At 39.7% G+C, this 15,578-nt stretch overlaps 1 protein-coding gene across 1 annotated transcript in view; it reads left to right on the top strand.

Annotated features, from left to right (window-relative positions):
• Nucleotides 1-1,564: 1,564 nt before the first annotated feature.
• LOC6609764 (uncharacterized transmembrane protein DDB_G0289901) overlaps nucleotides 1,565-15,578 on the top strand; it is a 77,533-nt gene continuing 63,519 nt past the window's right edge. Inside the window, exons 1-2 of the mRNA XM_032715852.1 lie at nucleotides 1,565-1,727; nucleotides 2,793-3,355. The gene's annotated coding sequence lies outside the window, so the exon portion shown is untranslated. The remainder of the gene's footprint in view (nucleotides 1,728-2,792; nucleotides 3,356-15,578) is intronic.

Raw genomic sequence — 15,578 nt, 5'->3', positions numbered from 1 at the left:
GTGCGTGCATAGTCAAATCCAACTAGAAATCACAATCACAGCAATAAAATTGAGAGAGCGTGCACGAATGCCAATGGAAAAACAAGGAGCAAACACTTTGCCCAAGTATATTTGGTTGCAGGAGCACAAACAAATTTTCCGGCAAAGGAAATGCCAGCGAAAAGCGCCGCAGAGTGGCTCCCCAGGAAAAGGATGAAAATATTATGAAACAGGGCTGGATTTAAAGGGTTTCGATAATGTGACAAATTTATTGGACTCATTGCAAATTTAATTAGTTCATTTAATGCACAGGTCTCCTAAAAGACGGCTGCGGTTTTATTACTTAACATGCCTGTAAGTAGGCAACACTCTTTACGATTACTGTAAATTACGAGTAGTGAGCAAATGCATTTTCAAACATTTATAGGGATTACAAATGTAATAGACAGCTCAAATAGAGAAATATTTAAACAAATTGTCTTGTTTCAGCTTAAACTAAGCGCTCCTGATCTGAAACTTGGGCTGAGTGGAACTTATTTGCCTTTTGCTTCGACGACTGCCAAAGGCAACTTTCAAAATGTTGATGACGAATTGAAAATGCTCATGTTCTGCAATGCTCCCTATATATGTATGTAAATGTATAAATATGTATGTATGTATACACAGCGAGGATATTTCCTGCTCATCATCATAATAATAAGCCGGTGGCACAGGAAGGCGAGAATTACCACTGTCAAAGTTACACAAAGGTCAAATGGAACATTATGGCTTTATTTTGCGCCTAATAAATCTCATTATGTCATTATATGCTACTCCCCCCACGCACCACCCACCAACAAAAAAAAAAAGAAGCAAGGAGGAAATGGAGGTAGGACGAGGAGACGGTGGAGGTGGTGGTGAGGTGCGTGCGTGTGCATGCCAGCGTGCGTGTGGTGAGAAGGTGAAAGACAATAAGAAGGAGCAAACGGAAAGGAAGAACAACTACAACAAAAGGCAACTGACTATAGGCGAACGACATGCCAATCAGTAATCAATCCTCAGGACCCCACCAAAAACAATTTGCAGAGGCATAGCAATAACAAGAGCAACAAACGCAATAACACAAACAACAACAGCAGACAAGTGAGAGACCACACGACGGCACTGTAAACAAATTGGAAAGGGATGAACATACATAACTGCGCAATATGGCGTCGGCAGAGCAAGAGAGCGGGAGAGGGCACTAAGAGCGCACGAGCAAGAGCGAAAAAGCCGCCATTAAAGAAATGCCTCTCAGAGACCGTTTGTGTATGTGCATGGGAATGCCAGTGTGTGCGATGTAAGCAGTGGATGTGTGTGTAGAAAATGCCGCAGGGTTGTCAAGTGGCTGAGAATGTTAAGAAGTAAATACATTTTAAATAAGTAACTTGTAACTTCATTGGGTTCTAAGAGTTTCAAATAGTGATAATGATATAAGAGAACCATTCGAATAAATACAACAATTCTTTCGGAACCAAATAATTACCGCAATGTAGTTGTTATTTACCACCATATACCCGACAACCCTGCGCGTTGCTAGCCAACTCTCGCCTCTCAATTTATGCGCTTTTGTACGCGTTGCTCCTTCGGTTCGTTCGGACAGCACGGATAAAACGCTGTCGCCAAACAAAAACATAAAAAACACTGAGCGGATCAGGTTCTATCTTTAATTAAGAAAAACAACATCTCAAAAACAACAAGAAAAAAGGACTAAAGTCTGTGGAAAAGAAGTAAGCAAAGCTGTTCCCCAGTGTGATTTCCTCATGTGCATTTGATTTAATTCAACTCGACAACAAAATAATAAGTGTTGTTGGCCTCTCGCTCTCTGGTCGTACCGCGTATCTGTGTGTGCGTGATTTAGTGTTTCGTCGCGTTTCAAGCAATTAACCCAAAGCAACGTAGAAATGCCAAAAACGCATTAAAAATTATTACTCGTAGCTGTCTGTCATTCACAACAGAAAAAAGAGAAGAGTAAAAACAGCAACGAGAAGAAGGAGGAGAGCGACAATCATACACAAGTGCTATTTGCCGCTACTCATAAAACAAATTACCCACTTGGGCCTGACTTGTGCGTGCGTTTGTATGTGTATCTCTGTGTGTTAAAAGAGCAGCGTAATCATCATCGCCAAAAAAAGGAAAAGAAAACTACTAAAAAGTAGTAGTAAAAAAGAAAGGAAAAGGAGACGAACCAAAATGAGAGTGTGGCACTGGCAATATGTTGCTGCCAATAACAACAACAGCAACAGAAGCTTCATCAGTTGAATAGTACCGGAATAAAATTACTATACAGCCACTGCATGTGCTTGTGTGTGTGTGTGTATTGCGCTCTCCCTCTCTGTCTCTTTCTTTCTCGCTCGCACTGCCTGCCGCTGTGTATGTGCAAAGCTTTTTTATGTTTCGCACAAACATTGCGGTAAAAGAACGCCGACAAACGACGAACTCGTCGTCGCTTTGTCGCTCTCGCCAATTTCCGCGCGTGTGCAAAGTGAAGTCGCGTCGCGTCAGTCCGTCGGTCGTTTAGTCTCTCTTCGTGTCCACTTCTCCCCTCGCGCGACGTATCTCTGTCGTGCAACAACTCCCCCGTGTATTTTTTTTGTATGCCCCAAGCTCTGTTCGCCGCCTCTCTTGCTATGCATGTACTCGTGTATGTGTGCGGTGGAGCAGCTTCTGTTCTGCCAAATACATATGTACATGCGGAGAGAAGGCAAAGGCAACAGAGCTTGGACACGCGCTCCCTCTCTCGCTGTCTCCCTCCCTCGCCTTACTCAAAGTGCCGTTTTTTCGTGTATTTGTAGAGAAATAAAGAAAAAAAAACAACAACTAACCTCATAAAAAAGTTCATACATTTGTCGCAAAAAAAGAAAAATAAAAAAGAGAAGCAAATGCAAAAAGTGTCAAAGAAGTGAAAAACAAGCAGAAAAAGAGAAGAAGCAGCAGCAGCAATAGAATCCAGCAGAAGCAGTGAAAAGCAGAAGGAAAAGCCAAGTTTGACTCTCTCTCTCTTTCTCGCTCTTACATAAATGGAAAATAATTCCTGAGATTGCGCTGCTAGGAAAATTTTGCGGATTTGCATTTCACCTTCCGTTAGCTCCGGGAGCTGGGAGTTTGGGAGTTTCTTTTGTGGATTATTACGCCCTCTCGCGTGCTCTCTCACTCTCTCCCCCAACCCCCCTCACGATAGTCGCTCACTGTGGGTGCGAGCAGGCCAGGAAGCAAAGGAATCATCACCTGCCCATCGCCACCCACTGCTCATTGCCAACCGACCCCGAGCCCTCTCTTCATCTTTTGGATGCTGTCTATAAATCGGGAACGCGCATATCCAGAGCAGAAATTGCGACTATTTTGGATTTATAAAAAGGTAAATTAAAGTAATTATTATCGTTAGGTTCGAATTTTACGTTTTTATTACTATCTAATTTATTGAATTTACAATAATAATGGAGTTTATAAACAAAGAGCCAACATTTAGCTGCAATAAAATCTCTATTGTTTAAGCTTATACATCTCAAAGATACACCACACTTTCTCTCTTGCTCGCACAACACAGACAGCTATAGAGCCAGAAGGAGAGAAAAGAAGAGAGGGAACGAGAGGGCATGAGCCTAAATTGATTTCCAGTTTGATTAATTACCGCTTGCCACTTACCGCTGCCGCATTTAACACAAGTATTTCGTGTACACATTTTTTTTTTCATCGAGTTAATGCCAATTAAGGCGTTTCAATCTAAGCCGATTTGTAATTAAATGGAGTTTTTTCTTGTTATTTCGAGCGATTAGAAAATTGACAGGCCTGGTGGTTTTCTTTTTATATTTTTTGTATTTTGTTTGTTACCTTTTTGAGATTTATTGAAGTGGATTTAATTTGGGTTTTTGTTCGGCACCAATGGAATGGAATTTCGTTTTGCAAGCGTAATGTGGGAAGACAAGCGGAATTCGCGGGTCATCAAGAAGAGTGTGGGTAAGGGGTGCAGCGGGGGGCATGGGAATGGTTGTCGAAATGGAAATGCGAATCGGAATCACGCTCACCTAATGAAGCCTGCGGCGACGCGTCAAGCGAACCGAATGGCAAACAGCGCGCAGCCGAACGATGAGCGATAAACAAAACAGTCGAGCGAGGGGGGGGGGGAGGTTGGCAGGTGGGGTTGGGGCATTGATGGGGAGAGGGGGAGAGGCGGCACTGGGCGTGTTTTGCATTTACTCGAATTATGAAAATGAATATCGGGTGTGGGCTTCTGTCCCAAGTGTCTGATAAAATAAATGTGTGGAAAAGTTACATTTCAATTATTTAAATTTCTTAAAAATATCATGTTTCTTAAGTGAAAATATTTAGTTTAGGACATTGTTCACTATGCTAATCTTTTACTGCCCAGCTATCCATTTGGTCATAAATTAAAAGCTATAAAAAATACATTTCCTTAACGAGCATTTCTACTTGATTATACTGCTTATCTGTGCAAATTTAAATTCGCTTCTAATTCCGGAAGCAAAATCTCCGTTGCCTTATCTTAAGTTTATTTAAATTTAAGTTTAGTAGTAGGATAGGGTTGTTGTTTGCGCTTCTCGTTTCGTATTGTTTGCTCATTTTTCGATTTAATTAAGTAAACATTGCAGACGCATTTCGGGTAAACATGCCAAAAGTGTTTATTTAAACAACTGTTTAGGCATAAATGCATAGATACATTTGCCGATATGCACACACATAGCTACAGATACGCGCACGCAGATACAATTAAGCGACTATTAGGCAGCGCTCTCTTGGCCCGGCCATAACACTAAAATATTTTACACAAATGGCCGGTACAAAGTAAACCGCACAAGGGGGCTTTATAGTGGGGTGTGGCACGAGAAGGGGAACGGGGGCGGGGGAATCTGGCTTCCAGTGGCGCACACAATCGTGACGCCAACTTAGTTACGGTCATTAGCACCAGCAGCAGCAGCAGCAACGAGCGAGCGAGCGAGCCGAGCTTGTGTGTAGAACTGCATGCACATAGATATGGAAACGAACTCGGGAATATGGCAGCACACTCATATTGCTACATACATAACAATTTGTCACACTGTGCGATGGCAAAAGTTGCCAGTTGATATTTGGCCAAAAGAACTTTTCAAGTGTCACAAGCCAACTAAGCTGTGAAGTCAAGAGATAAAGTTTGTGGTAGAACTTTCTAAGTGTTTAATTTTTAATTTAAATGTACCTATATTATTTCAGTAATGCCATTAAATAACTTGTATTTTTAGATATTTGTATGTCAATTGAATCAATTAAGCCTCTTTTTGTTAGTTTTTTGAACACACATCACTTTGCCGTGTTCGCTTGCCCCACGGTAACCGCAACTGCCGCAGATGGCGGCCAACAATTGCAGCCAAGAGCCACGTTAACCGACTTTGGTTTGCGCATTTGCCGAGAGCCCCAGCGTAATTGCCCCTCTCGCTCCGTCTCTTTCGAGCGCACACACAGGCTTGCTCTTTTGCACCCACAGCAAATGTGTCAATTGGCTGACAAAATATTATACGAATATAATTACAGTGTTCATAATTTGTAGCATGTGCCGCCCGTGCTGTTTGTGTTGTTGTTGCTTTAGCTGCAGCTCGTACTTATTGTATATACATATATTATTTGATTTGTGTTCTTTTGGCTTTTAGCGAGCGAACGGTAGATACAGCACAACCATGGCAATCTGGCATTGGCCCCCGTGTGCAGACATTTATTTGTCCATTTGTCAGGGGGGGCCAAACAAATGCCAGAGCCAGCGAAAGACTACTGGGGCCCCACCCAACGGCAAGGCACGATTAGACTTAATTGATTTGTTCAATTTTCATAAAACGCCTCGACAGTGACAAACGTTGCCTCGTTTCCGCCCCCGCCCGTCTTTCCGTCCGTCTGTCTGTCTGACTTTCCGCCTGTCTAACTGCCTATCTGTCCGCCCATGCGAATTAGCATCGAGCTCGAAGTTTGCAATTTCAATTTCAGCTCAGTTTGGTTTGGTTTGGTTCGGTTCAATTTCAGTGCCAGCAGTGTGAAAATGGATTATATTCCGTTTTCTTTGCACTGACAAGCGATGGCCAACAGGGAATACTCTGTGCAAATTGAATTGAAACCTTTTAATTTCACGGAATTCGATTGGAATTGATTCGATTTATTATATTTAATTAAAAAAAAAAACAAGCTAAAAGCTTGTTATATTTGATTACACAATTCCCAAATGCATTATCTTATTGATAATAGAACTAAGTGCTAGAGCTGCATATTGTCATTTACTTAATTTTAAACCAGTTTTATTCGCTTCGAAAGAAAAAAGAAACCGCCGTTTAAGTCTGTGATTTATTGGCACTTAACTTATTTGAGATAAGATAAGTAAAGAAAATCCAAAAGTACAAAAACTCATTGAGACTATACGCGTATAGTAAAAACTCATTAGTAGAAAAAAATGTAGTACTATTAATCATTCGCTTGTTCTAGTTTTCGAGTTTTTAAGCACTAATAAAAGGGAAACCTTTACTAAAATCAACAAAACTGCCAACGATAAGATAACTTGAATATTATAATTTTCAACCAATGATATAAAGTGGCTACAGAAATAAAGCCAAATTGAGGAGCTAGTTGTGTATATGCTAGATGTTTTCATCTAAATCCATTAGCTGTCATCATGACAATGGCTGAAAATGTTTGCACCACTAAATCATGTGAAACGAGCCATAAATAAGCAATTCGAACTATTAATAAATTGCATTAAATTTGCCAATTCTGAAAATTTCAAATGAGCTAAAAACAAGGGCAGCCGACGAAATTATGGTGGTTTTTCGGGGGCTCGAAGGGGCTAATAACAAATAGCCGGCAATCAACAAGAGCGTCATTAAAAAAGCAAATTTCTGAACACGCTAAACACATGTAGGAAGGCAAGAACAACAATATGCGGGGTGGGGGTAAAACTATAACAACAGGGGCACGAAAGCGTTCAACGTTCACTAGGTAATGTGGGCCAACTACAACAACAAAAATACAAATAAAAAAAATGGTGAAAAAACCCCAAACAAAATACAACAACAGCTGACGATGATGCAGAGGCAAAAAGCGAGAGAGAGATACACAAATATACAAAAACTTAATTCCCATCACGAGAAACGAAGCAAATTGATTGTGATGATGTTTTTCAAATTGACTCTGGGCCTGTGGAGAGGAAGGGTGGGGGAAGGGGAAGCGGGCGATCCATGAGTATATTGTGTATCCGTGAGATACAGTATCTATGGGACGGGTAGAGAGGGTGCCGCCTGCCAGCGGGTGTCGGATCGCGCAGTCAGCCATGTAAATGAATGCTTTTGATAAATAATTTATGCTGCCAGCCACAGGGCGGCCAACATGCAGATAAATTATATTATACACACACACACGGCCAATATCAATTTGCATATTCATATATTTCGCCGTTTTTGGCAGATGGAGTAGAGGCCAAAAAATGCGACGAAATGAAAGCTCAATAAAAAACCACATTTAATGTCATTTGAACACGTTTAATTATATGCACATTTTCGTATTTATTTATTTCTCGCCGTGCGAATAACTCAATTTAAACTGTGACTAGAGGGGCGGGGGAGGGGGTAGGGTTGCTGTGCAAATTCAATAAATAAGAACAATTAATTATAACGTGTAAATATAGCAATATCACATTGCGATAATCTCAATTAATATTTATTTTTTTATGACACAGTATAAATAAAACGGAATGAAAACAATTTCTGATAAGCAGCCGCCGCAGACAACGTAAACAAAAAAAAAAAAATAATAAAAAACCAACGAAAATAAACTGAAATTCCATTGTTCAATGGAACATTTCATAATTACAAAATTGATGCCTTTTGCTGCTGACATAAGTTGTAGCAAACAATTATTTATAGCCATATTTCACTCTGCCATTCAAATAGTTCGTACTTAAAAAGTAAATCAGCTGCGTTTTCGCTATGAATTTTCGTATTAAAAAACTTGATTGACACATACAAAATAGTTTATCATATTTATTTTAAACTTTTTTTTTTTAACCCGTGCTAATTGAGCGCACATACAAGAATTGTCTCGCAATTTGATAAACGAGCTAAAGTTTCCATAACAACAGCGGGCTAAAATGAAAAACGCGTGTAGATTTTTACTTGTTTATGTATTATCTGCGTTGATATGTTGTTAGATTGTTATGTTCTCTTCTTTTTATACAGACACACGCGCCGACAATTCGGTGGCCAAAAATAGAAAAAGAAAAGTTTATAAATATAAATATAGTTGGAGAAATTGCGGCGCCTACGAAAATGTATCATCCGCTTTAGTATCTTTGCTTGTATCTTTGCAGTCATAATCCGTGGCGAAAATGTATCTATTGGTCATGCAAAGGTTTCTCAGATTCTTTTCGTGTGTCCCATAAAACTCACTCTGTTGTTTATTTGCCTAGCGGCGGATTTTTGTTGTATGTATTACCGCAGGGGGGTGGGGGTGTGGAAACAGGGGTGTAGAGGGGGAAGTTTGGCCTACGAGCTTCGCAGTCCATCAAGTTGGCTCGTTTTGGCGAGTTTATTTGTTTGACTGACTGGCGCGTCGTCGACTTCGACTCGGTTTTTTCTTGCTTTTTTCTTGGTTATTTATGTATATGTTTTTTTTTTTGTGCCCCCCTCTAAATACCAGCTAAGCATTTGCTGGCAACAACAACAATGCGAGCGCCTGCTGAGCCCAATGCTACTGAAGCTTTAACTGCTTCCTCGGCCGAAAGACCCCCACCCCCCACCCCTTCCCTCCTCCCGCTCGGCTGCCTCATATTTATTTTGATATCTTTTATGATTCTTTATTTGGCGGCTTTGGCTTCCCCGCAACGCAAATGAAACTCACAGCAAGGTATCTTTTGACTTCACTTCGTTTTTTTTTTTGTGTGTGTGCAGTTCCACCACCGCCACTCGATTTTTTTGCCCCCTCGCCGCTTGGGGAAAATGTAAATAATCAAGCCCAAGGAGAAGGCAACTTTATGGTCGATATGGATGGTTTCACTGCGGAGAAGGCCCTCGACTTGTTTAGTGAGTAGTGCGCCCCTCCACAAAGCAGGGAAATGTGAGATAGTTAGTTGGGATCTGTGAAAACTATATATTTTCCTCAGTTTGATTAAAATCCTGGAAAAAAGCCAGCTTACAATTAACTATTGCCACTGCAATTGGCAGCTGCTGCGCTCAGTTTTTTGTGCACTCCATTTTTCCGCTGAAATAATTAAACAAACATACAACTCAAGCCAAAAAAAAAAAGAAATAAATAAATAAATAAAACACGCCGTCTGCCTGCTTAAGCTTTATGGCCATAAAAAGATTATGCCATATATATTTCTCTGTGTGTGTGTGTCTTTTTTTTAAGTTTATTTTTCGTTTATCTGTTTTTTATGTACCCACGTTTATTTTATTTTTGTTGTCAATATATTTTAATTTTTTCCCTGTATTGTTGATTTTGGTTGGTTCGGTTCATTACAAAAGTTTCGCCGCAACGATATTTCATGTTTATTAATGGGGGGCTTGTCTTTTGTAAATTGTTTAATTTTCTGCGATTTTTTTTTGTGTAATTTACGTAAATTGCCTTTTGTATTCGGCATGATTATCGTGTACACACACATTTAGATGGATTGATGTACATAATAGTCATTATACACATGATTATTATAGACATTTGCGTGATAATTGTAGGTATCGAGTAAAAATAAGATACTTTTCTGTCTCTTTCCATCAATAAATTGCTCAATATAACATGGCTATCTGCAGACAATTTTAGTTTTTAACTGCATATATCTTTTTTCAACCTCATAGTATATTTTTTTTCGATTTATTTCTACTGTCGTTTTGTGGTTGCATTAAATAATTATCATAATTTATAGGCATGCAACAACAATTACGAGCTTGACTGGTTGATGAGGGGGGGTTCCAACAAATTAGTTGCATTTCAATTAGCATAAACCGAAGTCGGCAGCTGTGGCTCGCTTCCAAATGATTAAGTCCGGCAAGAAAACAGGCTGAATTCCATAGACTTGCTCTATTGACAGTCGGTATCCGATGGATACACACACTTGCCACACTTGGCACTCTTGGCTTTATTAATGAACGGCAATTTGATTTCATTTTTCCAACTTCCAGTTTTGTGCTTAGCGCTAAAAGCGCCAAAAGAAACGATCGCAAGATAAACAGCATTCAAACCCGCGCTGTGCTCCTTAGTCTCGTTTTTTTTCCCAGATTAATGAAGCTGGCATAAATCATGGAAAACGCTTAACTAAAAAAAAAAATAATAAGATGGAGAATAAAATGCTAATAAACGCGTAAAAATGCAGAGGCAGGCAGGCAATTTGCATATTTTAGCAAATATTTATTTGGGGGCATGTCAATTTCACACTTGATTGCAGGCAGTAAATCAATAAAATAAAAAAAAGCGACATAAACGAAATGCCAAAGAAAATTAAAAACTTTGACTTGCGTTGGACAAAAAGTCTTATTCAGCTCATCTAAAGAGCTAATGGCCTGAATACACTGAAATAAAAGAGAGAAAGAAGTAAAGAAAAATAATATGTTAAACAATGCCTGGAATTAAGCTTACTAAAATGTAATACCAATAAAATAATAATACATTAAAATTTAGTTGCTAAAACATGATTTTTTATGTGATATATTAAAGTATCAATTATATTTGACTTCAAAAACCGAGTTTTTCTTTTCGTGTGCGTTTGTGTAATAAATCGCGTGCCGTTTTTAACACTTTGACGTGCACAATTGAAATTGCGAAATGGCTTTTTGCTTGTTGCGCTCTGCACGGAACCCCGACCCCCCCTCCCACCCCTTCTGGCCGAACAAGCAAATTAGCTGCAACATTTTTCTTTTCCTTTGCATTTTGCCAAGTGAGAAGAAACACTTGAGGCAAAGCCAAGCAAAACGCAACGAGAAAAACAAAAAACCGTCTAAACCGAAACAATGCCAAAAAGGCTGCGAAAACAGACACCCTAACTCTTTGGTTATTTTGTTAGCATGTTTTTGCCTCGTTTTTTTTTTTATGTTTGCCAATTGCAATCGGCTTTCAGTTATTTTTTGTGTATTTTGTTTGCTATTTACAAATCTCAATGCAGCAGGGAAAATGCGAGGAATGACTACAAAGCAATTTGCAAATAAGTTTAGCAAATATTTTCACATTCAACTCGTTTATGGCCATCAGCATTTTTTGAACTTCATGCGAATAAACAGATACAGATACAGATACATTTACCAATGCAGATACAGATGCAGATGCAGATACAGATACAGATATGGAGTACGATTTGTATTTGTTATTCTGTGAAAGCAAATAAAATACATTTTCTATCTGTCTATCTCCATTCGCACTAATAAATTTACAGACTGCCACACGAGAAACGGCAAATTGCTGCCACAAATGGGAGCAGCAGCTGCCATCGAAAAAAATACACTTGAAGCCAATGAAACTATAACTCATAGTTATGACAAAACTAAATAAAAAGTTAAAAGTAAAATCTAAGAAAAATGTAATATTTTCTTAAGACACATTAATTTAAATCGATGTGTAGTACATTCTACTAAAGTGGTATCCACTTTATAAGCTCGATATTCATGTAGTTACTACATATATATTTTGTAAATATTTGTACTTGCTTTTTGAGTGTATCTTGGTGCAAAACGAGATTAGGTTTAATGAAAACGACCGCTTGTGTGTAGCTGACTCCGGCGGTGTTAATTTTTGCGTCTTTTTTTGTGCGCGGCTGTTGCAACTGTTTGCTTGCCACAAGGCGGCAGCGCCATAAAAACGCTGAGAAATTTGTTGCATGCTGCGTGCGTGCAGCCCAACTAGCTAAACTTGCAACTTGTTTCACAGCATGCCACGAATTTATGCACCGCCGCCGCCTGCCCCCTTGAATTAGTTTCAATTGCACATTTTTCAAATGCCTTGTGGATGTTTTTTTTTTCCTTTTTCCTCTTTGTTTTTATGACTGAAAAACACAGCCGAAAAGCAAACCAGTTAACAACGAAAGCAACTTGTCTTGGATTTGCCTCCTGACTCCACAGCGATTTCTTTCTCTGTCGCGGATCGGATTACAATTTGTTGGTCAAGTGGAAAAGTAGAGAGAATGTGGCGCGGCAAAGTCTGCCGGCAATTAATCACCATGCAATCGCCAATTATTCGATTCCAGTTCGTTTACTGTTTTTGTTTAGCTTTTAATGCATTTTTAATGGCATTGTATGTATGTGTTTCCTGTTTTTACGATCCCTAATTAAACTGAATTGTTCAAAGTGTAGAGCATAACACGATAATTTGCGTACAACAGAGTGTTTTTTTTTAAACAAGAACTTCATATGATACCTTGAAATTTGAGCGTTTTTTAAATTCAGCAGCGAATATCTAAAGATAAATTGATCTGAAATATACCCAAGAAAAAGTAATCTCTTAAGCCTGGCATATATACAAATAAATACGTATTTAAATAGTTATAAACTTTGTGGTTGAGACTTACAAATGTTTCCCTTCGCACTCTTTTTGCCATTCGCCTGTCTTTGCTTTGTTGGCCAAAAGTTTTCAGCCAAGTTGGAGTTGAGTTTCTGGCTCAGATGAGCGAAGGGGGGAGTAGAGTGGAGTAGAGTCGACTGGAGTGGATTGGAGCATTGCTGGATTCGAGGAGACATGACAAGGCGGAGGGCTCCGCACAGAACCCCATAAAACTTGCAACTCTACCAAGGAGCAACTTGTGCAGGATGAGCGGGGTATGGTGGTGTGTTGGAGATGGGTTTCTTCAAAACGGGACGGAGTGGAAAAAACTTTGTCGTTTATATTTCGCTTCCCATTTGCCAGTCCTCTTGCTGTTGCATCCACTTTTTGTTTAATATTAATGTTTACCCCCACCACTTCTCGAATTGGAGCTTCGTTTATTTTTTTTTTTATTTCTTGCTTTTGTTTGTTTTGTATTTCATGCCACGTTCTTGGGTTCTGTGCAACAAAAAAAAAAAAAAAAGAAGAATCCTCTTGTTCTTGCCCCAAGTTTTTCTTTCTTTTTTTCTTGTCGAGTTTCTTTTTCAATCCAACTCCCCTGGCATTCTATATCTAAACCCCCCTTTTTTCTGGTCCAAATTGTTTGTGCTTGCTCATGCGAAAAGTTTGCGCCGGTTTTTCAGTTTTCAGACCGCTTCTCTTTTATTAATTCTTGCCTCATTTTCGTGAGCATAAAATGTGAATCGTATTTGTTAATTCATTGTTTTGCCCGCTGTGTTCGCTTTGGCCTTTTCCGCGAATTGACCGCATTTCCCCAGTTGGCTTTTTCAATTTACATATATTTTCTATAGGATTTAAAGATGATTAAGCAGCACAGCTAAGTAGAGATATTATATCTCAAGCACAATACTTTTTATAATAAAATGCAATCATTTTCATAAGCTTACACCCTGATTTCGCTTTGATGACACTCCAGAAATCATAGAGCTACATAAAATCGGCGGTTAAATACGCTTAATAAAGCGCTCAAATCTCTGGCTAAGGAAGTGGGGTATCTAAAAATAAGGGGAGGTTGGGGGTTAGCTTAAAGGAGCGCCGGATGCCGCACAAAAAGGCAGAAAAAAAAAAGGAAGAAAAGCCGAGAAGAGGGAACAAAAAAAATAAAGGTGAAGTGGTATTAAATTTCATATGCGTCGTTGCTCTTTGGCTCAATGTCTTGTAGCCCATTATCTGATGGGCAGAGCTGGGGCATCTGGGGGGATCAGCGGGAAACGGGGGTAAATGGGGGGAACTGGGGGCCCAGAAAAGAACACTTAAGCCTGAAATTGGCAGCTATTCGCCTTGGCTCTTCTCAGAGTCCGCTCTTCGTCTTCTTATTTTCATTCTGGGCAACTTCTCCTCTGGCCCCGACATCTACTTATGTCGACTTGTTATTGTTCGACATAATGGCAAAATATTGTATTGCCAACATTTTTTTCTCCCTGCTCCGTCTTCTGGCTTCTTCTACTTCGTTAGCTCCTCTGTTTCTTGGCTCGTTCTGGATTTTTTTTTTGGTTACATACTCTTTTTGGGGGACATGATTACACGGATTGCAAATTATGATACCTTCATATAAGGTCTTTTTAATTAGCCAAATAATTTCTGTAATTTCTGACCAAAACGAGTAACTACTCAAAGGGCATAAACACTTCGACTTGCCAAAGCTGGTACTTACTTCATCATCGTTTTTATTTTCCTATGTGCCCTGCTCTGTTTGGCCGCAAAGTTGGCTAAGTAAGGGTATGGAGCGGGGTTTGCCAGCCACAGAACGAGAGCTCACTTGACAAATGACTGGAGTGGAACTCGAGTGGGGCACGAAATAAGACCATCAGCCCGTTCCAAGCCTGCGCCGCCGCCGCCTCCTCCTCCGCCCATCGCCACTGAACAATAGCAATAAAGTGCGTTAACTTTTTGGCAGACAATAGATTTCATTTCTGGCACAGACCAAAATGGTTATCCCAGCCAACAGTTACCAATTCTCCATACACAATGGTTTCCCGAAGGGGGCGAGTGTGTTCGGAATTGTTTTATTATTGCCCTCAGGCATTTCGAATTGAATGCATGAGTGGGTGCCACTTGCCACCCCCTCTCTTCCCATTGCTCGCCTCCCCGTCTGATGTGTCAGCTGTGAATGAACGTGATATGACCACTACTTAGTGCGCTATTTTGTGGTGGACTAACCCTAGGTTAGGGATCGTTTTTCATTTATAACATCATTTCTACGAATATGGTCGCAGATTTGACACATAACGTGAACTTTTAACAATATGAAACTTGAAAGTAGTATTGTTGAAAAGCAAAGTTACATAAACTGCATAGTTTATCAACATCTTCAAATGATTAAATCCTAAACTTATGAGTTATCAGAAACATAATTATTTAAAGTAGAATTTGCTGAATTGTTCTGCAACCTTTGTGTGGATTAAATTCCCTTGTTTTCTTAGTTTTTCCTAAAAATATTGTATGGCAATGGGTTTATGAATAGAGAAAGGGGAGCAGCTTTCCATGCCATAGTTCATCGCAATCGGTGAGCCGCGCCTTGGTCCTTCCACAAACACATATAAATATATACACATATACATATATAAATATATGGATGTGCGTATAGGTTCTGTGCCCCCCTTTACCTTCTGCTAGCATGGTGGCTCCCATCCATGTTTGCCATTGTTTGCAGTTTGAATGTTTAATACTTGCACGCTGGCTGGCACGTTGCCCTACTCCCTCTCGCTCTCTTCAGTGCCCCTCTATCTCGCTCCCTCTAATATGCCGGCGCTTTGTCCTAACCACACAACAAACTGACTGCCACGCCCCCAAATCCCCACAAGACCCCACCGCCTCGGGGGTCTTGTGTTGCATTTTGCAACTTGCTGATCATTTTACACACTTACGAGTTGCTGCAGAGTCTTAATATGCTTTCAGATATGCATCAGCATTACACTGAAATAAATTTATGCTTATTTCATAATTAAATGTTTTCTAGTAATAAACCAATTATTTATTTAACAAATATATGTTTTTGGACTATAATTTATTGTATATATTCTATGGTCACTATA

The sequence above is a fragment of the Drosophila sechellia genome, chromosome 2R (assembly GCF_004382195.2).
Source record: "Drosophila sechellia strain sech25 chromosome 2R, ASM438219v1, whole genome shotgun sequence".
NCBI lineage: Eukaryota > Metazoa > Arthropoda > Insecta > Diptera > Drosophilidae > Drosophila > Drosophila sechellia.
The sequence above is the reverse complement of the archived record's forward strand: the minus strand, read 5'-3'. Positions and strand labels throughout refer to the sequence as shown.